Raw genomic sequence first — 27,410 nt, forward strand, 5'->3', positions numbered from 1 at the left:
GCCCCAGCGTTGACAGTGTTAGGTTGTCAGAAGAATACTTCCAGTGTTTGAAGTATAGACAGAGCCTGAGACAGACTGATCCCCTATGGGAAGTGAGTCATGACATGAATTCCAATTTTGACCCATTTCCCGATATGTGAGAGAGGTACTAGTATGGAGGGCTGAGCCAGCTGTCCGATCGCCTGGTTCCTCAACTGTAGCTACAGCTCTTAGTACCCATCCACCCAAAGACTGAGAGAAATGGAGAGTTCCAACCATTGTTATTTTAGTATCTTATTGTTCCTTTCTCTGTTTTTTGTGCTGGCCTTTCTATTATATCAGGGGGTGAGGGTATAGCTCAGTTCATGTTGTGACAAAGCTCTGTCCTTGTCTCTATGGGTCCCACGTTTCCTGGTGGATTTTGCTAGCCTCAGAGGCTCACTGTGACCCTCCACGTAGCCCTTCTCTCTCTCTAGAGGCAAGGGCCACAGCTTACTGAGCCATCATAAGCCAGCAAGAGAGGTGAGGAGAAGCAACCCCCCCTCGCACAATCTCTGTTTCCCAGTATCCATGATTAATCAGGGAGGGGAGGGGAGTGGAGCGGGGAGCCCGGGCCCGCCCTCTACTCTGGGCTCCAGCCCAGGGACCCTAATAGTAGCAGCTATGGTAGCTGACTTTTGGGAAATAGGACGTGTACAATTCCCTGGGCCGCTTCCCCACAGCAGCCCCCACTCAGTATCTCCTTCGCTGTTACCTCAGGGCCTCCTTCCTTGCACCTGACGTGGATTTGCACTGCTTGGTTGTGGCCACACCCACAGAACGCCTCTTCCCCCAAGGCTCCACCTTGTTCCCCCCTCCGTCGTCCGTTCTTAGGGCTGCTAAAAAGTGCTGGGCCCATGGCCCTCTAAACCCCCCTCGTCCTGCACCCTGACACACAGCCAGGCAGGCAGCAGTGTGTGTGAGTGTGTGTATGTGACAGAGACTGCTGGGCTGTGCTGAGCCAGTGCGGGAAGTGGGGGCTGATGTCGGGGCTGTCCCGCTCCCCCTGACTCAGGACTGGGGTGTCCCGCTCCCCCTGACTCAGGACTGGGGTGTCCCCCTCCCCCTGACTCAGGACTGGTTGCTTCCAGCAGCTGTCTGAACTTAGGGACAGCGTGCCAACACACTCACTCTTCCACAACACACACGCTCCCCGAACACACACACTGTCTGTCCCCAACACACACACACTCTCTGCCCAGCACGCCCACGGCAGCTGAAAAGCAGCTGGCAATCGAGTCGGGTGCCCACGGAACAATGGGATAGAGAAACCTGCCTCGTGTGGCTGCCCACGAGGCATTGCAAACCCTTCCCAAAGCACCCTGCGGCCAGTTGCACAGTGGGATAGCGTCCCACAATGCACTGCTCTCTGTGGCGATCCAAGAGCTGCTAGCCTGGATGCGCTCCGGTGACACAAGCAGCCTAGTGTGGACATGCAACAGCGGCTTAACTAAAACGCTTTAACTAAAGCAGCATAACTCTGTCGTGTAGACGTAGCCTGGCTCCCACGGGGGCCAAGGATGCTCAGGCACTGAAACTAAAGAGCCACAACTTCCTCCGTAGTTGGCAGGATTCAAACCTGCACAGGGAGACCCCCCCCCCAAGGGATTTCGAGTCCACCACCTTAACCACTCAGCCACAACTACTTGCTTTATAGAGCGCTCTCACGACACTCTCGTTCTGTTCTTACTGAGTGATCGTTTCCAATTGTTTCCTCAGACCAGCGTCCACAACACACTCACTGCTGTGCTGTTGTGTAAGTGTGCCCAGGGCTGAACAAGAATTCCTGCTCGTTTCCCTTCTGGCTGGAGCATGAGGAGAGTGTGTTTGTGGCCAGTGATGTTGCTGTAGATTGTTGTAAAATTCCTGCCTCGATAATTCAGACAGTCCCTTTCCCATCATATCCCCAGTACATCAGTGACTGTAATAGCAGGGGGCAGGTTTTCTGTGGGGCACAGAGCTTTGCCAGGGGGTTGGTGTCTCCTTCCTTTCCTCACCCTGGAGGAAACTCAGCGTTTCATTCCATCTTTAATGTGTCATGGAATAACAAGAGCAGCATGAAGAAAGAGGTGGGCAGGGTGGGCCTCAGGGGAGGGGCACAGAGGTGCAAGTGGTGGGCAGGGCAGGACGGAGAGGCACGGGTGGCAGGCTGGGTGGGTCTCATGGGTGGGGCTGAGAGGTGGGAGCGGCGGCCATGGTGGGTCTCAGGGGAGGGGTCAGAGAGGTGTGGGTGGCGGGCAGACCTTGGGGTAGGGGGCGGAGAGGAATGAGCAGCCGGCAAGGAGGCCTCGGGGAGAGAGGAGCGAGTGAAACGTGGACCAGCAGGCCTCAGCCGAAGAGGCAGAGTGGGGTGGGAAGAAGTCCTCCTGTTAACCCAGTGCTATCTACACCGGGATTAGGCTGATATAACTGCATTGCTCAGGGAAGGTAAAAATTTTAACACCCTAAAGTAATGTTGTTACTGACTTAATTTTGTAGGATAGACCTCTCCAAAGAATCACACACACACACACACCTTGGGAGTAAAACTTCACCCGCTTCTCTGCTTTACAGAATCGAAACACAAGAAACGCTTGTCAGGGCCCAGTGCGGGTTGGCAGGGAGTCAGGTGTGGGCAGACACCATACGTTAGCCAGATGAAGGCACCATGGATTAGCTGGTTTAAGGCACCTGTCTTCTAAACAGGAGATCCTGGGTTCAACTCCCAGTAGTGGCTTTTGAGGCACCTGGTACTGGCTGCTATCAGAAGACAAATAACAGAGTTAGATGGACCTTTGGTCTAGCCCAGTGTAGCTCTTCTTGTTGTTTAAATTACACTCAGAGGCACTGATAATAGAGTGACTGAAAGTTTGGGTGTGAAGGGCTGATAGGTCAGTGTTCGAGTCCCCTCGCAGATGACCCCCTCCCTCTGGGACAGGGGCAGGTCCGAGCTCTCACACCAAGTGGCTCATTGGGGCTGCCAGAATCTGTGGGCGGCTCACTCAGTTTACGCCGAGGGTTGAGTCGTGCTTTGTGCACCGTGTCTGAGAATGAAAATCCTTACTGAATGAGGGAGGCAACCTAGTGAGAGAGGAGGTGGAAAAAGCTAATGTACACAATGCTTTTTTTGCCTCTGTCTTCACAAACAAGGTCAGCTCCCAGACTATTGCACTGGGCAGCACAGCATGGGGAGGAGGTGACCAGCCCTCTGTGGAGAAAGAGGTGGTTAGGGACTATTTAGAAAAGCTGGACGTGCACAAGTCCATGGGGCCGGACGAGTTGCATCCGAGAGTGCTAAAGGAACTGGCGGCTGTGATCGCAGAGCCATTGGCCATTATCTTTGAAAACTCGTGGCGAACAGGGGAAGGTGGGTGTTTTAATCGCTGTGCAGACATAACGTTAGGATACGTCTACAGTGCAATGAATCAACCACGGCTGGCCAGTGTCACATTAATCAGGATCATGCGGCTTGGGCTGTAAAGTTGCAGTGTACAAATACAAAGAAACAAGAGCAAAAACCGGTTCCCTTTATAGCTAGATAGCTATAGATACATGGCAAATAGCAACAAGAATCAGCGTAGAGCTGGATCTAAAAAAATGAAAGATTAATCTTTGCTCTACAGATAATAACTACTGATAAATGGTAATATAAAAAAGGACCTGGAATTCCTTCATAATTTGACGGTTCTTGGAACTTCCAGGCATATTGGCTAGAATTTTCGAGACACAGATTGTCAGAAAAACATAACACGCTGAGTCCTCCACCTGAAACAACAGCAAATACTGTTGCCTAGATAGACAGATACATTGCAAAGAGCAACAAGAATCAATGTAGAGCTGAATCTGCAAAACAGAAAGATTAATCTTGCAATTCAAATAATAATGTATTAATTATTATTAATTATTTATTATTATTTTATTTTATTATGTCACAAAGGACCATGAATTCCTTCATACTTTTATCATCCTCAGGATGTTGCTGTGAATTCAGAGACATGATTGTTTTCTGGAGCAGCCGTTGCAGTTTCAAAAGGAAATTCAGGCAGAAAACGAAGCAGGGAGGGTTGTGATGGGGCGCATGAAAGGAGAGGAGGCTTGTTCCTCTTGAGTTTTCTTTCCATTGCTCTCGTGATCCTGATAGAGGAAGCGGAAGCTTAATTTGAGTTTATCCCCACTCCCCTCCTTCTGTCGGCGGAATGTGTCTTCACCAGGAGTGCTTCCACCGAATGAAGAGGGGCAGTGTTGGGGGGCTGAGAAACGGGGCTCTTCACTCATTTGCTCGTTTGCTCGCCACACTACTGTTAGCCGACGGCCAAGGATGTTTGGTGAGGTGCCAGCTATGCCCGTTTATACCATCCGTGACTTTAACCGCTAGGACGCACTGTCCCTTCGCGGCGGGCAGCCCGGGCTAGGCTGACGGATGCCCCAAGGTCCTAACCACCCGTGACTTTAACTGCTAGAGCTCAGAGCTCCTTCGCAGCGGGCAGTCAATACTGACTGACAGGTGCCCCAATGGCAGCACTAAGAGCCTCTCCACACCCGTGACTTGAACTGCTAGAGCTCAGAGCTCCTTCGCAGCGGGCAGCCAGGATTGACTGACAGGTGCCCCAAGAGTTTGCCCCGTGGAGGCGGCACAACTCAACGCTAGGCTCTTAGTACTCTCACCTCATGGCCAGGCTTTAGAGCCAAAACGGCTGAGGTTCTTTCATTGTGTTGGCTGCTTTGCAGTAAACCAGAGAAAACAAGTCAGGCTTATGCACAAATGGTTACCAAAATTTATTAAGCTAGATTCTAATCATGTGGTTACAAAATTGCTAGTGCCTACTTATTTAAATGTAGAGATGTTACACACACAAACAAGTTACAAAACTGAAGCCACAATCCCAAAGAAAGAAAACAAAGTATAGAGCTCTATTTCAAAATATGTGTACACTAAAGATAGGAGATCAGGTGTGGGTGCTTCTTACCCTCCTTGCATCTCTCGATTCCAGCGGTGCCAAGCCAGGATCGGTCACTCAATTCCACGGAAAGACGAATAAGGGACAAGGGTTAGGGACCCTCTTAGCTGCAGAAGCCTTGGGAGGCTGTCACTTATCTGACCAGCAGATAGATAGTGAAAAGCACTCCAAAATCATGGTGCTGTAGGTCCCCTACTTATACCTCTGTACTCCTTTATTCTCTTTCTCCTTTCTTATGCCAAATTGAGGCTGGTCTGTCTGGGTCACGCCAGCTTTCGCAAGAGTAGTTTACACTTGCAAGGGAGAGAAACAATAAGTATCGACTACTGGACATTTCTTTTATCAGGGTAAATATTTTCCCACCTAGGATGTTGGGGTGTGTGCATCACGCTATTTAGTAGGGGCTAAGAGCCATGTCTGTCACAGGGCCTCTGCCTGCTGTGAGCTTAATCCTTGTATCTGTTCCCAGAGGCACATTGTAGCAGCACACCTGTGCTTTTCACAGCTTCAAAGGCTGTGCTGGAATATATGTTAAGTGCCCTGTTCCGGCTTCCTCCTGTGTTTCCAGCAATGCTGGTCTGAGGGCGTGGGGGGGGCTGGCTGTCTGGCTACAGACCCCCACCTGCCCTCCACCAGGATCTGCCAGGCCATTTGCCTGGGACCCCCTCCTCCGGCCAGCAGGACCCGCTGACGCTTTACAGGAGGACCCCTCACTCTGCGCCAGGGACCGCCCCACCACAGCGCTGTGCACTGGGCATGGCAATGGTCCCAGGAGCCAGCTGGGCAATCCCAGACAGAGCCCCTGGCACAGCACCAGGCAGCGTCTAATCCCCTGCCCCACCTGCCAAGAGACCCCCACCCCCACTGGTCTGCAGCCAACAGGCCCCCGGGGATAACCACCTCCAGGAACCATAGCCTTAGGGCTGGGCACATCAGAACTACCCCCCGAAACCCCAAACCCTCCAGAAACCACCAACCTGACTAGGGATCCCCCTGCCCAGCCACCCAGAGGTCTCCCCCTACCACAATGCCCCTTCACCTCCCGCTGCAATCTCCCCACACAGACATGCACCCCCCCAGCAACAGTGTTCCCTCACAGTGTCTGACAAGTGGACAGAAAGTTATCACCACCCCCTGCTGGCCAGTCACACAGGCAGAGGGAGCACGGGGGGACACCTCTTTAACAGGAGAAGGGAAGCCCTGGAGGGCCAAAATAACTAAGACATTTCCATACTCTGTCACGAGCAAATAATGGCCACCGTGGATCCACCCCAGAGTTGGCTACAGCTTTGCACTGCGGGAAGCCCCCCCTTCACGGAGACCCTTTGTCATGGGGTTTGGGATATTTCTGGACCATGCTGCACTCAGAGGGACCTCCTCATCCCATGCCAGCTGGAGAAAAGAAAAGGGTCCAGCCAACTCTCCTGTTACCAACTGGGAACCACCCATCCCCCAAACAGGGGGAGGCCCCTGGCTTTGATGGGTATTGAATATATGGCTAGTCTCTTTTATCAGCAAACATTTTTAACAGAGAGAAAGGAGGGAACAAATGATTCTCAAAGGAGAGGGAAAGATGTTCATTGTTGCAGGGGAGTTAATTTCCCAACCAGGATGGAGAAGGCTCAGGGCGACAGGTTCCCCCCAAGGAAGCACAAGTTGCTAGGATTTAGAGACATGGGGAACAGCCCCAAACTCGAGAGGATTTTTAATTGACATTTGATAATGACATCGTAAGAGGGAAACCTGACATTTGAGATCAGTGTTCAGAAATGAAAGAGAAAGGGTGGAAATCTGAGGGATTTTGGATCCATTTATGCAAATTATAGAGAGGAAAGTGGAAAATGAGAGGGATTTTATAGCAGTTGTTGATAGGAGGTTGTCACAGAGTCCCTGGGCGATGCTCTGGAACTGCTCCCCATGAAGCCGGGCAGGACTCTGGGGCAGTCGCCTTTCTGGGAGCAGCCTGTCTGCAGGACACACAGCTCACACAGCTTCCACCTTCCTGGGTCTGACCTCGGACCATTCAGCCTCCTCTGCCCCTCCGTGCACTTCCCACAGCGAGTCCGCTCAGGCAGGGCTCCTGGGGAAGCCAGAGGTCCTGCACCCCAACTCCGCAGTCAGACGGGACGCTCAGCCAGCCAGTAAAATAGAAGGTTTATTAGATGACAGGAACATGGTCTAAACCAGAGCTTGCAGGTGCAGAGAACAGGACCCCTCAGCTGGGGCCATTTTGGGGGGGGCAGTGAGCCAGACAACCACGTCTGCCCTTCACTCCATGTTCCAGCCAGCTCCAAACTGAAACTCCCTCCAGCCCGTCCTCCTCTGGGCTTTGTTCCTTTCCGGGGCCAGGAGGTCACCTGATTCCTTTGTTCTCCAACCCTTTAGCTCTCACCTTGCAGGGGGGAAGGGCCCAGGCCATCAGTGGCCAGGAAACAGGGTGTTGGCCATTCTCTGTGTCCAGACTCCTGCACACACATGCCCTCTAGGGCTCTGCAATGATCATACACCCTTATCCCACCCCCTAGATACTTAAGAACTTCATAGGGGAAACTGAGGCACCCCCACACTATTCAGAGGAAACGTTAGGAACAGTCCCACTTCGTCACAGAGGTAAAAGCTGAGTGTATTTCCCACCACTATTTGGTCAATGAATAGAGCGGAAATGGGCAACGTTGGCAAACGTTTTAGATCCATATTCAGGAATCTGAGGAAAGGTGTCAATCTGAGATTTTCGTCGTAATTTATAATTACAGAGACAGGGAAAGCTCTCAGGGGCATATTCAATTAGAAGTAGACAACTAGAGTAAAAGTGGGGCAAACTTTTTAATCAATCTTTGAGACGTACAGAGAAAACGTGTCACAAACTACGCAACTGAGAACATGGGATAAACGCCAAGACCGGGGGGGATTTTATGTGGCTATTAAAGAACTAGCTGGAAAAGGGGGACCGTTTGTCATATAAAATTCAGCCTGTCCAATACATAAACAGAGAGTGATGGTCCCCCCCCCGACCCGCCCCCGTTCACCTGGGCAGCAGGGAGCCCTCTGAGGGGCTGACTGGAGGGGGCGGGGGGGGGGAGCTGGAGGGCTCCCTGGGGGAGGGGAGGGGGCGGTAGGGGGGGATCGGCAGGTGGGGGGCAGGTGAGGGCTGGGGGCAACGGTGCTGCAGTTGGGGGGCAGCAAGTGGGACTGAGAAACGGGGATCGGGGGCAGCCCCATGGGGGACACGTCCCCTCCTTTCCCCGCCCCGGCAGAGACCCGGCGTCTCCTCCCACCCCCACGCCGGGGCAGCCAGGTTGGGGGATGGCTCCGGGCTCCAACTTCCCACCGACACCGGGACAAATCGCTGCAGTTAAAACGCGGGAGGGAGGGAAATCCCGCCCCCCCACGGGAGGGGAGTTTCAATGGACATGTGAGGAGGAGGGAGAGATGGGGGGGGGATCAGGGGAGACGAGAGAGCGGATGAATGGGGGGTGGGGGGGAGTTTACAACCACGTGGGAGCTACCGAGAGGGAAAAGGGGAAAACTGGGGGGCATTTGTGCCCGAGGGGGGGGAGGGAATCCAATTAACTACCCCGCCGCCCCCCACTTTCCCCCCGGGAATTTCCTGGCTGCACAGAGACAGTTCAACCCCCACCCCCGGCAACTCCGGCCTCTCCCCCCAACAACCCCAAGGGACCCCGCCCGCCGGGCCCCAGTCTCTGCCCCCCACCAATCCCAGCCGTGCCGGGGGCAGAGAGTCATTTTCCTGCCCCCCCACCAGAGCTCCCCCCCCCCGCGGGGTCTCCCACTCACCGGGTCGGGGGCGGCCAGAGCCCAGGCCTGGTCCCAGCTGGAGAAAGCCCCCCCCGGCCGGGCACGGAGGAGTTAATGACGGGCCCCGACGCACAGACCCCGGAGGGAAGCCGCAGCTGCTCCTCCGAGAGACCGGAGGCGAGGCAGCGCCTGGGGGCGGGGCCTGGATCACACCGGGGGCGGGGAGCGCCTGGGGGCGGGGCTGGAGCAGGCCGGGGGCGGGGCAGCGCCAGGGGGCGGGGCCTGGAGTAGACCGGGGGAGGAGCTGGGTCTGGGGGCGGGGCTTGGGGCAGACCAGGGGCTGCCTCGTGTCGGATCTGCAGGAGGAGCCGCTGCGGCTCCCATCCGGGGTCTGTGCGGGGTGGGGCCCTCATTAACCCCCCCGTGCCCGGCCGGGGGGGGCTTTGTCCAGCTGGGACCCGCCCCGGTGAGTGGCAGACCCCGGAGGGGGAGCGCTGGGCGGGGGTGGGCAGGACAGTGCCTCTCTGCCCCCCACCTGCCCATCCCCCACTGCCGCCCCCTCCCCGCCCCCAGGGATTCCTCCAGCTCCCCCCCCGCCCCTTTCAGTCAGCCCCTCAGAGGGCTCGCTGCTGCCCAGGTGAACGGGGGCGGGGGCGGGGGGGTGACGATCACTCTCTCTTTATGTATTGGACAGGCTGAATTTTATATCACAAACGGTCCCCCTTTTCCAGCTAGTTCTTTAATAGCCACATAAAATCCCCCCCGGTCTTGGCGTTTATCCCATGTTCTCAGTTGCGTAGTTTGTGACACGTTTTTTCTGTACGTCTCAAAGATTGATTAAAAAGTTTGCCCCACTTTTACTCTAGTTGTCTACTTCTAATTGAATATGCCCCTGAGAGCTTTCCCTGTCTCTGTAATTATAAATTACAACGAAAATCTCAGATTCACACCTTTCCTCAGATTCCTGAATATGGATCTAAAACGTTTGCGAACGTTGCCCATTTCCGCTCTATTCATTGACCAAATAGTGGTGGGAAATACACTCAGCTTTTACCTCTGTGACGAAGTGGGACTGTTCTTAATGTTTCCTCTGAATAGTGTGGGGGTGCCTCAGTTTCCCCTATGAAGTTCTTAAGTATCTAGGGGGTTGGATAAGGGTGTATGATCATTGCAGAGCCCTAGAGGGCATGTGTGTGCAGGAGTCTGGACACAGAGAATGGCCAACACCCTGTTTCCTGGCCACTGATGGCCTGGGCCCTTCCCCCCTGCAAGGTGAGAGCTAAAGGGTTGGAGAACAAAGGAATCAGGTGACCTCCTGGCCCCGGAAAGGAACAAAGCCCAGAGGAGGAGGGGCTGGAGGGAGTTTCAGTTTGGGGCTGGCTGGGACATGGAGTGAAGGGCAGACGTGTTTGTCTGTCTCACTGCCCCCCCCCATAATGGCCCCAGCTGAGGGGTCCTGTTCTCTGCACCTGCAAGCTCTGGTTTAGACCATGTTCCTGTCATCTAATAAACCTTCTATTTTACTGGCTGGCTGAGAGTCACGTCTCACTGCGGAGTTGGGGGGCAGTACCCTCTGGCTTCCCCAGGAGCCCTGCGTGAGCGGACTCGCTGTGGGAAGCGCACGGAGGGGCAGAGGAGGCTGAATGGTCCGAGGTCAGACCCAGGAAGGTGGAAGCTGTGTGAGCTGTGTGTCCTGCAGACAGGCTGCTCCCAGAAAGGCGACTGCCCCAGAGTCCTGCCCGGCTTCATGGGGAGGAGTTCCAGAGCATCGCCCAGGGACTCCGTGACAACCTCCTATCAACAACTGCTATAAAATCCCTCTCATTTTCCACTTTCCTCTCTATAATTTGCATAAATGGATCCAAAATCCATCAGATTTCCATCCTTTCTCTTTCATTTCTGAACACTGATCTCAAATGTCAGGTTTCCCTCTTACGATGTCATTATCAAATGTCAATTAAAAATCCTCTCGAGTTTGGGGCTGTTCCCCATGTCTCTAAATCCTAGCAACTTCTCCTTCCTTGGGTGGAACCTGTCGCCCTGAGTCCTTCTCCATCCTGGTTGGGAAATTAACCCCCCTGCAACAATGATCATCTTTCCCTCTCCTTTGAGAATCATTTATTCCCTCCTTTCTCTCTGTTAAAAATGTTTGCTGATAAAAGAGACTAGCCATATATTCAATACCCATCAAAGCCAGGGGCCTCCCCCTGTTTGGGGGATGGGTGGTTCCCAGTTGGTAACAGGAGAGTTGGCTGGACCCTTTTCTTTTCTCCAGCTGGCACGGGATGAGGAGGTCCCTCTGAGTGCAGCATGGTCCAGAAATATCCCAAACCCCATGACAAAGGGTCTCCGTGAGGGGGGGCTTCCTGCAGTGCAAAGATGTAGCCAACTCTGGGGTGGATCCACGGTGGCCATTATTTGGTAGTGACAGAGTATGGAAATGTCTTACTTATTTTGGCCCTCCATGGCTTTCCTTCTCCTGTTAAAGAGGCGTCCCCCCGGGCTCCCCCTGCCTGTGTGACTGGCCAGCAGGGGGTGGTGATAACTTTCTATCCACTTGTCAGACACTGTGAGGGAACACTGTTGCTGGGGGGGGGCAGGTGTTTGTGTGGGGAGATTGCAGCGGGAGCTGAAGGGACATTGTGGTAGGGGGAGGCCTCTGGGTGGCTGGGCAGGGGGGGCCCTAGTCTGGTTGGTGGTTTCTGGAGGGTTTGGGGTTTCGGGGGGTAGTTCTGATGTGCCCAGCCCTAAGGCTATGGGTCCTGGAGGTGCGTATCGCCGGGGGCCTGTTGGCTGCAGACCAGTGGGGGTGGGGGTCTCTTGGGCGGGTGGGGCAGGGGATTAGATGCTGCCTGGTGCTGTGCCAGTGGCTCTGTCTGGGATTGCCCAGCTGGCTCCTGGGACCATTGCCATGCCCAGTGCACAGAGCTGTGGTGGAGCGGTCCCCGGCGCAGAATGAGGGGTCCTTCTGTAAAGCGTCAGCGGGTCCTGCTGGCCGGAGGAGGGGGTCCCAGGCAAATGGCCTGGCAGATCCTGGTGGAGGGCAGGTGGGTGTCTGTAGCCAGACAGCCAGCCCCCCCCCCCCCTCAGACCAGCATTGCTGGAAACACAGGAGGAAGCCGGAACAGGGCACTTAACATATATTCCAGCACAGCCTTTGAAGCTGTGAAAAGCACAGGTGTGCTGCTACAATGTGCCTCTGGGAACAGATACAAGGATTAAGCTCACAGCAGGCAGAGGCCCTGTGACAGACATGGCTCTTAGCCCCTGCTAAATAGCGTGATGCACACACCCCAACATCCTAGGTGGGAAAATATTTACCCTGATAAAAGAAATGTCCAGTAGTCGACACTTATTCTTTCTCTCCCTTGCGAGTGTAAACTACTCTTGCCAAAGCTGGCGTCACCCAGACAGACCAGCCTCAAGTTGGCATAAGAAAGGAGAAAGAGAATAAAGGAGTACAGAGGTATAAGTAGGGGACCTACAGCACCATGATTTTGGAGTGCTTTTCACTATCTATCTGCTGGTCAGATAAATGACAGCCTCCCAAGGCTTCTGCAGCTAAGAGGGTCCCTAAGCCTTGTCCCTTATTCGTCTTTCCGCGGAATTGAGTGACTGATCCTGGCTTGGCACCGCTGGAATCAAGAGATGCAAGGAGGGTAAGAAGCACCCACACCTGATCTCCTATCTTTAGTGTACACATATTTTGAAATAGAGCTCTACACTTTGTTTTCTTTCTTTGGGATTGTGGCTTCAGGTTTGTAACTTGTTTGTGTGTGTAACATCTCGACATTTAAGTAAGTAGGCACTAGCAATTCTGTAACCACATGATTAGAATCTAGCTTAATAAATTTTGGTAACCATTTGTGCATAAGCCTGACTTGTTTTCTCTGGTTTACTGCAAAGCAGCCAACACAATGGAAGAACCTCAGCCGTTTTGGCTCTAAAGCCTGGCCATGAGGTGAGAGTACTAAGAGCCTAGCGTTGAGTTGTGCCGCCTCCACGGGGCAAACTCTTGGGGCACCTGTCAGTCAATCCTGGCTGCCCGCTGCGAAGGAGCTCTGAGCTCTAGCAGTTAAAGTCACGGATGTGGAGAGGCTCTTAGTGCTGCCATTGGGGCACCTGTCAGTCAGTATTGACTGCCCGCTGCGAAGGAGCTCTGAGCTCTAGCAGTTAAAGTCACGGGTGGTTAGGACCTTGGGGCATCCGTCAGCCTAGCCCGGGCTGCCTGCCGCGAAGGGACAGTGAGTCCTAGCGGTTAAAGTCACGGATGGTATAAACGGGCATAGCTGGCACCTCACCAAACATCCTTGGCCGTCGGCTAACAGTCGTGGGGCGAGCAAACGCGCAGGTGGGTGAGATAATATCTTTGACTAGGCCAGCTTCTGTTGGTGACAAAGACAAGCTTTTCTGGGACATGCATGGCTACAACTACGTAGCAAATGCTCATAAGCCATGAATTAGTTCTTCTTTCACACTGGAATGCATCACTTTTGGTGTGACACCAAGAAATTATTTATTAGCCCGTATAACCGTTTCTTCTCCATATGTTGAGATTATCTTTCGGCTGTAATGCCATCCTGTATTAAAATTCCAAATGGCCAATTAGCAAGCACCAAAATAAAGAACAGCCAATTATTAATCTGCCTCACCCCTAGCCCTGCCCAGGATCTCTGCATTGGTTTAGGAAATATTTTCACATAGATATTTGCAAATTGGGAAGTTTTAAACTGTGTCAGCTTCCATCTAGAAAGAGAGAGTGGTAAGCTAAATTGCTCCAACACAGATTTCCCCATCTATGTGAGAGAAAGAATTGGAAAGAAGTATGGAAAGTGAATCCAAGATAAATGATTCTGACCTTTCCTTTGAAATGCTCGGTGCAATAAATCAGTGAATATTCCAATAAGTAAACTCCTGTAAGTGACAGAAAAGAGGGCATGGGAAAAGGCTGTCAAATGTTGTGTTAAACTTTAATTCATGAGCAAAATTGTTTGGCCATTAAATTACAACTCTAAAATATTGTAAAAGGAAAGAAAAATGAACAAAAAGTGTGGGAAATATGGGTGTATTTCAGCAAAGGGCTTGGAATGGAGGAAGACCAAAAGTGATCAGTCGGGGGAAAAGGCACTGTTTCTGCCTAGTTTTAAAGCAGGGATATTTTGTGTGTTAAGCGAACATGATAACCAGCACACTACACTACAATCTACGACAGAAACCAATTGTGCCCAGATTTGGATTTCCCCTTCTAAGGCTTTCTCAGCTGCCAGTGTATATCCGCTCCCTCAGTTTCCTTTGAAGAACAGGACAACAAAGAACTTACTTTCCAAACTCAGACAGGCATCAGAAAAGCTGCAACGTCTCATCCAATTTGCCCTTCTCACAATGTGGCCAAAACGCAGGCAAATCTCATAAGCAAGAAACCTCACATCCACTCCACTTCTCCATGGACATTTCCCTGCCAGCTCCTCGGGAGCAACCAACAAGACAAGAAACCAAAATGAAGTAAAATCAAGGGCACGTTTCCCACCACAGGTTTCACTGACTGCGAAGGGTCATGTAGAAAAGTTTTCCCTTTTCATACCTGAAGACTTGGTTATTCTCTCCTTCCCTGAACTGGAATGGAAAGCGAGGAGATAGGTGTGAGAACAAGCACTCCTAAGCAAAGGAAACAAGACACCCAGCATATAACCCATCAGCAGGAGATTAAAACCTGGGCTACACTACACAGTTAGGCCTGCCGACAGCATTTTACGTTGTCCTAATTACCTCACGGTGCACACTACAGCCTTGTCCCATCTATGTAAGTGCCCTGCTACACCCACATAGTAACTCCAGCTCCTCAAGAGGCACGGGGATTGCGTTGGGGTCCTTAGGACAACACAGTGTCTGTGTAGACACTGCCTGACTCACAGGGGCTGCTGGCTGTCTTGCCAATGTCATGGCTTCCGGCTGGCTCCCTTCATGGCTGCCCTCCGCTCCCTGATCCCAGCGGGGCTGCACCTGCCAGGCTCCTCGCGGGGCTGCTGCACGAAAGCTCCCGGCTCCCAGCGCAGGGAGCCGAGAAGCCTGAGCACTTGGCCCCCGCCCCCACTCCTGGCTGGGAGCAGGCAGGCAAGAAGCCCAGGTGGCCGGCTCCCACTCCAGGGAGGAGGTGGGGAGTCAAGAGCCCAGGGGGCAGCTGGGCTCCCAGTGGGCAGCTGCGCAGAGTGAAGAGCCCCGTTTCTCAGCCCCCCCACACTGCCCCTCTTCATTCGGTGGAAGCACTCCTGGAGAAGACACACTCCGCCGACAGAAGGAGGGGAGTGGGGACAAACTCAAATTAAGCTTCCGCTTCCTCCATCACAATCACAAGAGAAACTGAAAGAAAACTCAAGAGGAACAAGCCTCCTCTGCTTTCATGCGCCCCATCACAACCCTCCCTGCTTTGTTTTCTGCCTGCATTTCCTTTTGAAACTGCAATGGCTGCTCCAGAAAACGATCATGTCTCTGAATTCACAGCAACATCCTGAGGATGATAAAAGTATGAAGGAATTCATGGTCCTTTATGACATAATAATAAATAATAATTAATACATTATTATTTGTATTGCAAGATTAATCTTTCCGTTTTGCAGATTCAGCTCCACATTGATTCTTGTTGCTCTTTGCAATGTATCTATCTATCTAGGCAACAGTATTTGCTGTTGTTTCAGGTGGAGCACTCAGCGTGTTTTGTTTTTCTGACAATCTGTGTCTCGAAAATTCTAGCCAATATGCCTGGAACTTCCAAGAACCGTCAAATTATGAAGGAATTCGAGGTCCTTTTTTATATTAGCATTTATCAGTAGTTATTATTTGTAGAGCAAAGATTAATCTTTCATTTTTTTTTGATCCAGCTCTATCCTGATTCTTGTTGCTATTTGCCATGTATCTATAGCTATCTAGCTATAAAGGGAACCGGTTTTTGCTCTTGTTTCTTTGTATTTGTACACTGCAACTTTTCAGCCCAAGCCACATGACCCTGATTAATGTGACACGAGCCAGCCATAGGTGATTCATTGCACTGTAGACATATCCCAACATTATGCTGTGAGAAAGTGGAAATGTTGGAAGCTCAAATAATTCAGTTTTTTCTAGGTCTTGTGCGTGTGTAAATGGCACAGCATGTTAATTTAGAAGCACATCGTTCTTAACTTCATTGAATATTATGTGGTGTATTAACAGTGGGTTGTACAATACAATGAATTTTCCATGCGTTGCCCAAAACATATTTTTAATATTATTTAAATGCACCAAACTCCTTGAACATAAAGTTGTTTATTTCATTCCTGTGAAGTGTGTTGGTAGCTCAGTTAATTGAGTTTATTGTCACTCTGTGTGTGTGTGTGAGGTACAACACAATAATTTAGTGATGCTGAAAACGTTCCCTTCTCCCTCCGGAACTGCCTTGGAATCACCTTCCCTTTGTAGATTAATCTACTCCTGTGTCTGTATGAGGAAAATATGGTTTCTATGAAAAAAACTCATTGTTTATTTAAAAGGACTGACACCAAACGGCCACACGATGGGGATACAACACCATGAGTAAGAACAGGAGGACTTGTGGCACCTGAGACACGAACAAATTTATTGGAGCATAAGCTTTCGTGAGCTACAGCTCACTTCATCAGATGCATGCAGTGGAAAATACAGTGGGGAGACTCCTATACACAGAGAACATGAAACAATGGGGGTTACCCTACACACTGTAACGAGAGTGATCAGGTATAGAATCATAGAATATCAGGGTTGGAAGGGACCCCTGAAGGTCATCTAGTCCAACCCCCTGCTCGAAGCAGGACCAATTCCCAGTTAAATCATCCCAGCCAGGGCTTTGTCAAGCCTGACCTTAAAAACCTCTAAGGAAGGAGATTCTACCACCTCCCTAGATAACGCATTCCAGTGTTTCACCACCCTCTTAGTGAAAAAGTTTTTCCTAATATCCAATCTAAACCTCCCCACTGCAACTTGAGACCATTACTCCTCGTTCTGTCATCTGCCACCATTGAGAACAGTCTAGAGCCATCCTCTTTGGAACCCCCTTTCAGGTAGTTGAAAGCAGCTATCAAATCCCCCCTCATTCTTCTCTTCTGCAGGCTAAACAATCCCAGCTCCCTCAGCCTCTCCTCCTAAGTCATGTGTTCTAGACCCCTAATCATTTTTGTTGCCCTTCGCTGGACTCTCTCCAATTTCTCCACATCCTTCCTGTAGTGTGGGGCCCAAAACTGGACACAGTACTCCAGATAAGGCCTCACCAATGTCGAATAGAGGGGAACGATCACGTCCCTCCATCTGCTCACTAAGGTAAGGTGAGCTATTACCAGGAGGAGAGCCGGGTGGGGTGGGGGGAACCTTTTGTAGTGATCATTGGTATTAATTTGCAAACTGGATACAGTTAACTTAGGCTTGAATAAAGACTGGGAATGGATGGGTCATTACACAAAGTAAAACTATTTCCCCATGTTTATTTCCCACCCGGACTGTTCTCACATGTTCTTGTCAAGTGCTGGCAATGGCTGACCTTGATTACCACTGGAAATCCGAGAAAAAAGACGAGAGCAGAGTGGTTTCTAGACACCCTCCCATCCATCTAACACAGACACACAGACTTTTCTAAGGCATTAACTTTTCCTTCTCCTTTATGATTCTTTAATGCCTCTGGAAATACTAATTCCTAGAGGCCCCTTTCACAGAGCAAACAACCACAGAGCAATGAGAAAGCTGGGGGCTGCCAGGTTGTTGAGGGCAAGTCTTGAAAGGGATGCCCAAACAATCCAGCTGGATCCCCGGCAACCAGATGTGGGGATTAGCTGCACAGCTGTGGCTGCTGCTCTGAGGGGAGCGGCATAAACTACCTGCCTGTGGATGCAGCCCACCAGCTGGTTCTCCTGGGGCAGATGGTGAGTGGTTGGGCAGGGATGCTGCACCGGCTGGGGTCTGAAATATGAACAGGGGTCTAAGGAACCTCAGCATCACAGTCATCAGGAGTCCAAGCTGCTTGGGGTGAGCTTGTGGGCAATGGCCCAACTGGATTGTTTGTGCATCCCTTTCGCCACGTCCCTTGTGATCCACCAGGGCTTGCAGCACCATGGAAGAGTACCCCTTGCGGTTTATGTAGTGGCCGCCCCGCTGTTCCGGGGCCAAGAGAGGGATATGCGTTATGTCTATCGCCCCGCCGCAGTCAGGGAACCCCAGCGCATTAAAGCCATCCACAATGGTCTGCACATTTCCCAAAGTCATGACCCTTGATAGCAGCTGGTCAATGATTGTGTTGGCTACTTGGATCACAGCAGCCCCCACAGTAGATTTGCCCACTCCAAACTGATTCCCAACTGACTGGTAGCTGTCGGGCGTTGCAAGCTTCCGCAGGGCTATGGCCACTCACTTCCCAACTGTGAGGGTGGCTCTCATTTTGGTGTCTTTGCACTTCAGGGCAGGGGACAGCAAGTCGCAAAGCTCCATGAAAGTGGCCCTTAGGCTTACAAAAGTTTCTCAGCCACTGGGAATCATCCCACACCTGCAACGCGATGAGGCCCCAGCAGTCTCTGCTTGTTTCCTGGGCCCAGAATTGGCCTGCCACGGCATGAACCTGGCCCAGCACCACCATGATCTCCCAATTGCCACACGCCGTGCCATCTTTGTCCATGTCCTCATCAGTATAGTAATCGCCCCGTTGTCGTTTCCTCGCCCCGTTTTGCAGGGACTGCACATACTGCTGGATAATGCGTGAGGTATTTACAATGCTCAAAACTGCAGCGGAGATCTGAGCGGGCTCCATGGCGCCTGCACGGGTAATCCTGGAAAACGGGCGCGAAATGTAGGAGAGCAGAGTAGCAGGGGAAGAGGTGCTGTTTGGTTCGTGGTAGCCGAACAAAGGCGGGAAATGGTTGTCTTCCGTGGTTTTCACGGAGGCGGGAGCCCAGGACAGACAACCCGGAGAAGCTCGGAAGCATGGCACCAGTGGGAGAGCAGAGTTGGAGGCAGAAGAGTTTGATGAGGAAGAGAAAGAGTAGATAGTAGAGATTACATCGGAAGGGGAGAGGAAATGAGAGGCGGATTCATAGTTGCAGGAGAGCAAGCGGTGCACCGTCTGCTGAAAGCAGTACGGCGTCTGCATGCCAAAAAGGCATGAAACGATTGTCTGCCAGAGCTTCCTGATGACACGCACCAGAAACACCCGCAAGAATGTTTTTGCCCCATCGTGCACTGGGAGCGTAACCCAGAATTCCAGTGGGCGGCGGGAACTGCAGGAACTGTGGGATAGCGACCCACGGTGCACCCGCTCCGACGTTCGATGCTAGCCTCGGTACTGTGGACGCACTCTGCCGAATTCACGCGCTTTAGTGGGGACACCGAAGCCTGAATGTCTAAAATAGCTCCCGAAATTTCCAATCGAATCATTTTGAACTAATTTCATACTGTACACGTACCGTTAGAAAAAAGTCTGTGTGTGTGTGTTAGATGGATGGGAGGGTGTCTAGAAACCACTCAGCTCTCGTCTTTTTTTCTCTGATTTCCATTAGAAAATCTAAAGCAGGGAGCAAGAAGAGTTGCCTTCTCTGAGGCTTGAACTCAGGACCTTCAGATTATGAGACTGATGCACTGCCCACTGCGCTAAGAAGGCTCAGAAGAGCTTTAGGCTCGGTGCTTATAGAACCAGCTGAGCAGCGGGGAACAGCAGAGCAGCAAACAGCAGGAGTTTGCCTGGGAGTTCACCTGGAGTGAGCCCACTGAGGCTTACACCCTAACCACTTCTCTGAGGAATTACTGCATCTCCGGAGGAAGCTCATAGTAGGAAGGTAATATGGATGGGGAGTGGTCAACTGTTGTGACCTGCACTGGATGTGCCATGTGTGTCTTTCTTCCAGAGGACAGAAGCCACTTTGTCTCTACAAAGTGCAAGCTGGTCTCCATATTGGAAGAGAAGGTTCAAGGTCTGGAGCAACAGGGATCGACCCTGCGTTGCATAAGAGAAACTGAAGATTTCCTGGACAGACGTCAGGATATGCTTCTATGGGCACAAGGTTCTGAAGATTCAGAGCAGGCTGCACAGCAGGGACAGGAGGACTGTGAAGAAATCTGGCAACATGTGACCTCCAGAAGAAGAAGGGGGAACGTCCATGTACCAGCAAAGCGGACACAGGTAAGTAACCATTTTCATGTTCTCTCCACAGGTACAGTTGCGGGGAGTGACCCAGATGATACGTCTGGGGGAAGGGAGCAGAAGGAGACTCCACCAGTTGAAAGGCATGAGATGCACTGTCCTAGGGTTGGGGGTTCCACGACCATCACTCCCAAGAGAAGGAGGTGGGTGGTGGTGGTCGGGGACTCTCTCCTCAGGTGGACTGAGTCATCTATCTGCCGCCCTGACCGGGAAAACAGAGAAGTCTGCTGCTTGCCGGGGGCTAAGATTTGCGATGTGACAGAGAGACTGCAGAGACTCATCAAGCCCTCAGACCGCTACCCCTTCCTGCTTTTCCACGTGGGCACCAATGAGACTGCCAAGTATTACCTTAAGCGGATCACTGCAGACTACGTGGCTCTCGGAAGAAGGATAAAGGAGTTTGAGGTGCAAGTGGTGTTCTCGTCCATCCTCCCCATGGAAGGAAAAGGCCTGGGTAGAGACCGTCAAATGGTGGAAGTCAAGGAATGGCTACACAGGTGGTGTCGGAGAGAAGGCTTTGGATTCTTCAACCATGGGATGGTGTTCCAAGTAGGAGGAATGCTAGGCAGAGACGGGCTCCACTTAACGAAGAGAGGAAAGAGCATCTTCGTGAGCAGGCTGGCTAACCTAGTGAGGAGGGCTTTAAACTAGGTTCACCAGGGAAAGGAGACCAAAGCCCTGAGGTAAGTAGGGAAGCGGGATACCGGGAGGAAGCACGAGCTGGAGCGTGTGAGAGGGGAGGGCTCCTGCCTCATACTGAGAACAAGGGGCGATCAGCGGGTTATCTCAAGTGCCTATATACAAATGCACAAAGCCTGGGACACAAGCAGGGAGAACTGGAGATCCTGGCAAAGTCAGGGAATTATGATGTGATTGGAATAACGGAGACTTGGTGGGATAACTCGCATGACTGGAGTGCTGTCATGGATGGATATAAACTGTTCAGGAAGGACAGGGAGGCCAGAAAAGGTGGGGGAGTTGCACTGTATGTAAGGGAGCAGTATGATTGCTCAGAGCTCAAATATGAAACTGTAGAAAAACCTGAGAGTCTCTGGATTAAGTTTAGAAGCGTGAGCAACAAGAGTGATGTTGTGGTGGGAGTCTCCTATAGACCACCAGACCAGGGGGATGAGGTGGATGAGGCTTTCTTCCGGCAACTCGCAGAAGCTACAAGGTGGCACGCCCTGGTTCTCATGGGCGACTTCAATCATCCTGATATCAGCTGGGAGAGCAATACAGCGGTGCACAGACAATCCAGAAAGTTTTTGGAAACTGTAGGGGACAATTTCCTGGTGCAAGTGCTGGAGGAACCGACTCGGGGCAGAGCTCTTCTTGACCTGCTGCTCACAAACCGGGAAGAATTAGTAGGGGAAGCAAAAGTGGATGGGAACCTGGGAGGCAGTGACCATGAGATGGTCGAGTTCAGGATCCTGACACAAGGAGGAAAGGAAAGCAGCAAAATACGGACTCTGAACTTCAGAAAAGCAGACTTTGACTCCCTCAGGGAACTGATGGGAAAGATCCCCTGGGAGAATAGCATGAGGGGGAAAGGAGTCCAGGAGAGCTGGCTGTATTTTAAAGAATCCTTATTGAGGTTACAGAGACAAACCATCCCGATGTGTAGAAAGAATAGTAAATATGGTAGGCGACCAGCTTGGCTTAACAGAGAAATCCTTGCTGATCTTAAACACAAAAAAGAGGCTTACAAGAAGTGGAAGATTGGACAAATGACCACGGATGAGTAGATAAATATTGCTCAGGCATGCAGAAGTGAAATCAGGAAGGCCAAATCACACCTGGAGTTGCAGCTAGCGAGCGAAGTTAAGAGTAACAAGAAGGGTTTCTTCAGGTATTTTGGCAATAAGAAGAAAGCCAAGGAAACTGTGGGCCCCTTACTAAATGAGAGAGGCAACCTAGTGACAGAGGATGTGGAAAAAGCTAACATACTCAATGCTTTTTTTGCCTCTGTCTTCACGAACAAGGTCAGCTCCCAGATGACTGCACTGGGCAGCACAGCATGGGGAGGAGGTGGCCAGCCCTCTGCGAAGAAAGAAGTGGTTCGGGACTATTTAGAAAAAGTGGACGTGCACAAGTCCATGGGGCCAGATGAGCTGCATCCGAGAGTGCTAAAGGAATTGATGGATGTGATTGCACAGCCATTGGCTATTATCTTGGAAAACTCATGGCGATCGGGGGAAGTCCCGGAAGATTGGAAAAAGGCTAATGTAGTGCCCATCTTTAAAAAAGGGAAGAAGGAGGATCCTGGGAACTACAGGCCAGACAGCCTCACCTCAGTCCCTGGAAAAATCATGGAGCATGTCCTCAAGGAATCAATTCTGAAGCACTTAGAGGAGAGGAAAGTGATCAGGAACAGTCAGCATGGATTCACCAAGGGAAAGTCATGCCTGACTAATCTAATTGCCTTCTATGACGAGATAACTGGCTCTGTGGATGAGGGGAAAGCAGTGGACATGTTGTTCCTTGACTTTAGCAAAGCTTTTGACACGGTCTTCCACAGTATTCTTGCCAGCAAGTTAAAGAAGTATGGTCTGGATGAATGCACTATAAGGTGGATAGAAAGCTGGCTAGATTGTCGGGCTCAATGGGTAGTGATCAATGGCTCCATGTCTAGTTGGCAGCCGGTATCTAGCGGAGTGCCCCAAGGGTCGGTCCTGGGTCCGGTTTTGTTCAATATCTTCATTAATGATCTGGAGGATGGTGTGGATTGCACCCTCAGCAAATTTGTGGATGACACTAAACTGGGAGGAATGGCAGATACGCTGGAGGGTAGGGATAGGATACAGAGGGCCCTAGACAAATTGGAGGATTGGGCCAAAAGAAATTTGATGAGGTTCAACAAGGACAAGTGCAGAGTCCTGCACGTAGGACGGAAGAATCCAATGCACCGCTACAGACTAGGGGCCGAATGGCTCGGCAGCAATTCTGCAGAGAAGGACCTAGGGGTGACAGTGGATGAGAAGCTGGATATGAGTCAACAGTGTGCCCTTGTTGCCAAGAAGGCCAATGGCATTTTGGGGTGTATAAGTAGGGGCATTGCAAGCAGATCGAGGGACGTGATCGTTCCCCTCTATTCGACATTGGTGAGGCCTCATCTGGAGTACAGTGTCCAGTTTTGGGCCCCACACTTCAAGAAGGATGTGGAGAAATTGGAGAGAGTCCAGCAAAGGGCAACAAAAATGATTAGGGGACTGGAACACATGAGTTATGAGGAGAGGCTGAGGGAACTGGGATTGTTTAGTCTACGGAAGAGAAGAATGAAGGGGGATTTGATAGCTGCTTTTAACTACCTGAAAGGTAGATCCAAAGAGGATGGATCTAGACTATTCTCAGTGATAGCAGATGACAAGACAAGGAGTAATGGTCTCAAGTTGCAGTGGGGGAGATTTAGGTTGGATATTAGGAAAAACTTTTTCACTAGGAGGGTGGTGAAACACTGGAATGCATTACCTAGGGAGGTGGTGGAAACCCCTTTCTTAGAAGTTTCTAAGGTCAGGCATGACAAAGCCCTGGCTGGGATGATTTAGTTGGGGTTGGTCCTGCTCTGTGCAGTGGGTTGGTCTAGATACCTCCTGAGGGCCCTTCCAACCCTGATCTTCTATGATTCTATGACCCTCCTCCAGGAGTGACAGAGCCTGGCATGTGCTGGAAGAAGCAGGGAGCTCTGGTGCCCACAGACCTGTCCTGGCAGCTTTCTCAGAAGCAAAGAAATCAATTCTCCCTGTCCCTGAGCAACCCACCCACAGCTAATGGCAGCATTGGTGGGGGGTCCCAAGCTTTGCACCAACGTCCACATTTCAGACCTTCCTCTCATGGCACTTTCCATGTGAATTAGGACAAGCAAGCTGGGGAAGCTCCATGGGGTAATAGAAACCAGGGCTGCAGGGAAGGCTTGAACTCACAACCCCATCAGTATTGCCCTTTGCACTAACCACTTGCACCCCTGCAGGGGCTCCTTGGACAGCGTTGGGAAGTCGGCCGTGATCGGTCTCTGTGGTTCGCACCTTTGCCTGGCAATTGAAAGGCTGCCGGTTCAAACCTCACTCAAGATGTGGCTTTCCAGCAATGAGACTCCAGTCCATTTTAATAGGAAGAAAATCTCCTCTATTCTCTATTCTCGTCTAGCCCCATTTGACTCCTTCGGCCTGTCTCCTTCCTCTCCCCTGTCAGACTCTTTCCTTCCCCATTGGAGCCATGCAGAGGGGAGCCCCAGTCAGTCTCGGTCACCGAGAGGCTGTATCCCATAAGGGGAGGGAGGGATCGCTGTAAAGCATTGATAATGGGTGGGGAGAGGTGTGCGTGGTTAGGGGGAGAAAGGCTGGAGAACTAACAGTGGGGCCCAGAGAGATTCCCCCACAGACTGAGGAGATCCCCTGCTGCCCACCATCACCCAGCTCTGGGAAGAACAACTTGGGATTGCTTGGGGAAGCCACCTTTAAAAACACAAGTGTTCCATGCTAGTTACATTTTTATAAGACCAAAGCCGCCTCAAACCCAGTGTCACAATCACTGGGACGACTTTGTCCTGACATTTTACCGGCCGCAGCCACAAAGCGAGTCAAATTACGGCTCCCGTTCGGCGTCAAGGGCCACAGACGAACCCGGAGGCTTTCCTTCCTCAGGTTCTGCCGTCATTTCATTGATGGCCTGTTCCGAGATTCATCGTTGTGCAAAGCAGCATCAGGCCCTGAAACTGGGCGAGCCCAGAGCAGAGGCTGCCTTCATTTAACCTTCCAAAAACCAACACGCCGAAAGGTGGATTAGCACCCATGCTCCTCCAGCCGCAGGGGAGGCGCCTCATCTGGGCCCCTGGTGCCCATGCTCCAGCAACATAAGACCACGGGGGCCTGGCTCCACCCAAGTCCGGGGCCCGGTGTCTCCCCCAGCCCCGCCTGCTGCCCCCGGGCAATTTAAAAGGGCCCGGGGACCCCCACCGCCATCACCGGCAGCACAAGGGGGCGAAGTCGGCTTCATGCCCACCCTTGCTCCATGTAACCCTTCAGCCCGTCAGAGTTGGCAGCAACAAGGGCCGGGTTCAATATCTAGGGGATCCATTCCAATAACACAATGCAAACCGGCTCGAGCCCCCACCCAGTGACCTGGGACAAATATGTACCACCCCCGCTGGGCGCCTCCCAGAGGCAATCCTTCCCCTCTCGCAAGCACCTAGTCTGAGTGTAGCAAAAAGCCTTTTAATAACAGAGAGAAACAATGTGGCATTATGTTGGGGAAACACCACCAACAGGATTCATAACACAATCCACAAGCAAAAAAAAACCCACCCCAAGCAAACTGGGGCATGCCCTTTCCCTTTGGTTCTTGAGTCCAGCAACCCCAAATCACCCAAAGTCCCAAAAGTCCAATGACCCAAAAGTCTCTGCCCTGGTCAGGGCAGCCCCAAAGTTCAAAAGTTTATCTGCAGAGCTTTACCTCCCAACCTGGGTGGAAATGGGGGCGGGGGGAAAAGGCACCTTACATGATCTGAAGCTGACCGCCCCACAGCTCCATAGGCCTCCACTCCACCAGCCGCCCCACGAACTGCTTTGCTCAGCTCCGCTCCGCGTCCCACCAGCAGCTCCCGCCGTCCCATGAACTGCTCCACGTCCCACCAGCAGCTCCCGCCGTCCCATGAACTGCTCCACCAGCCTGTCCACAAGGCACTCCAGCCGTCCCGCAAACTTCTCCACAATAGATCTTCAGGCTCCCCCACTACTTAACACAACGCTCAGTGATTTCGGCTCTTAGTCAGTTCAGCTCTTTGGTGAAATCAGCTTGTAGTATAGGAACCTCGGTGATAGTACACCATTAGCCCGAAGTGAGCTCAGCAGCCTGTAACTAGACTCCTAACGAAATCAAAATTAGCTCTGAGATTCCACAGTGGAGAGAAAACGAAGGGCAATTAGCATGTAAGATCATCACAAAGGAGCCCATGCCACCAAGGATTAATACTTGTCCCCAACCTCTCTCAATTCACAGAGTTTAGGAACCCATGACCCTTTCCTAGCGATTGCTACTTAGTTGATGGTGAGTCCCTCCATCATAACAAAAGGCCAAGTACAGTTCCCAGCACATTTCCCATAATCAGGGTAATAACAATTTATTCTTCCTGCCCCAGTAACAGAGACACTGGGGATCCCACAGCAGCCAAAGTGACCATTTGGGCAGCTATGGCCGTGTTCTAGGCGGGGTGGGTGTGCCTATGCAAATGAGATCGGCCCCTGAAGTTCTTTTCCACAACTTGCCAGACCTCACCACCAGATGTCAGGGTGAGGCTCACCCTGACACTGCTTACACTCCGTGTGGCCTTCCAGTCTCGGAAGTGGCTGGCGCGTCCCTGCAGCCCCGGGGGTGGGGGGATCTCCACACGCTGCCCCCACCCCAAGGGCCGACTCTGCCATCTGTGGCAATGGGAGCTGCTGGGGTGGTGTCCGTGGGCAGCGATGGGCAGATACCCCCCACCTAGGAGCTGCTGCCAGAGGGGGGTGTGGGTTGCTTTTGGGAGATGCCTGAGGTAAGAGCTGCACCCTCACTCTCTCCTGCACCCCAAGGCCCAGCCCAGAGCCCAACCCCCTGCACCCAAACTCCCTCACAGAGTCCACCCCCTGCACTCCCTCCTGCACCCTACCCCCATGCCCCAGCCCAGAGCCCACACCCCACACCCAAACTTCCTCCCAGAGCCGGCGCCCGCACCCCCTCCTGCACCCCAACCCCAACCCAGATCCCGCACCCAAACTTCCTCCCACAGGCCTCCCCCCCACACCTGCTCTTGCACCCCAACCCTCTTCCCCAGCCCAGAGCCAACCCCCTGCACCCAAACTCCCTCCCAGAGCCTGACTTGCACCCTCTCCTGCACCCCAACCCTCTCCCCCAGACCAGAGCCCACACCCCACACCGAAACTCCCTCCCAGAGTCCAACCTGCACCCTCTCCTGCACCCCAACCCCCAACCCCAGCCCAGAGCCCACACCTGAACTCCCTCCCAGAACCTGGCCACCCCACCCATTCCTGCACCCAACGCCCTGTCCCAGCCAAGACCCCACACATGCACCCAAACTGCCTCCCAGAGCCTGTACCCCTCACCCCCTCCCACACCCTAACCCCCTGCCCCAGCCCAGAGCCCACACCACACACCCAATTCCTTCCCAGAGCCTGCCCCCACACCTGCTCCTGCACCCCAACCCCCTGCCCCAGCCCAGACCCCGCACCCTGCATTCCCTCCTGCAGCCCAACCCCCTGCCGCAACACACAGCCCACACCCAAACTCCCTCCCAGAGCCCAACCCCTTTCCCTCTCCCTCCCGTACCCAAACTCCCTCCCAGAGCCTTAGGCAGATGTGGGGGGAGGTGGACGGGGAGGCAGGACTTGGTCCCATTCTGGAAACCACCAAAAATTGTAGAAACCTGCCGCCCCTGTCCAGCCCAACCTTCTGCGGGTGCCCCTCAGGCCCCACCCGTGCAGGGTTTGAAGCTTGCATTGCTTAAATTCCAGGACGCTGGGGGA

General features: G+C 52.3%; 1 protein-coding gene and 1 non-coding gene across 2 annotated transcripts in view; both read right to left on the minus strand.

Annotated features, from left to right (window-relative positions):
* Nucleotides 1-27,410, minus strand: part of LOC144258246 (uncharacterized) — a 640,730-nt gene that overhangs the window by 600,585 nt on the left and 12,735 nt on the right. The window lies entirely within an intron of this gene.
* On the minus strand, nt 19,281-19,353 carry TRNAM-CAU (transfer RNA methionine (anticodon CAU)). Its single transcript has one exon. It is a non-coding gene; the product is annotated as a tRNA-Met (tRNA).

The sequence above is a fragment of the Eretmochelys imbricata genome, chromosome 28 (assembly GCF_965152235.1).
Source record: "Eretmochelys imbricata isolate rEreImb1 chromosome 28, rEreImb1.hap1, whole genome shotgun sequence".
Taxonomy (NCBI): domain Eukaryota; kingdom Metazoa; phylum Chordata; order Testudines; family Cheloniidae; genus Eretmochelys; species Eretmochelys imbricata.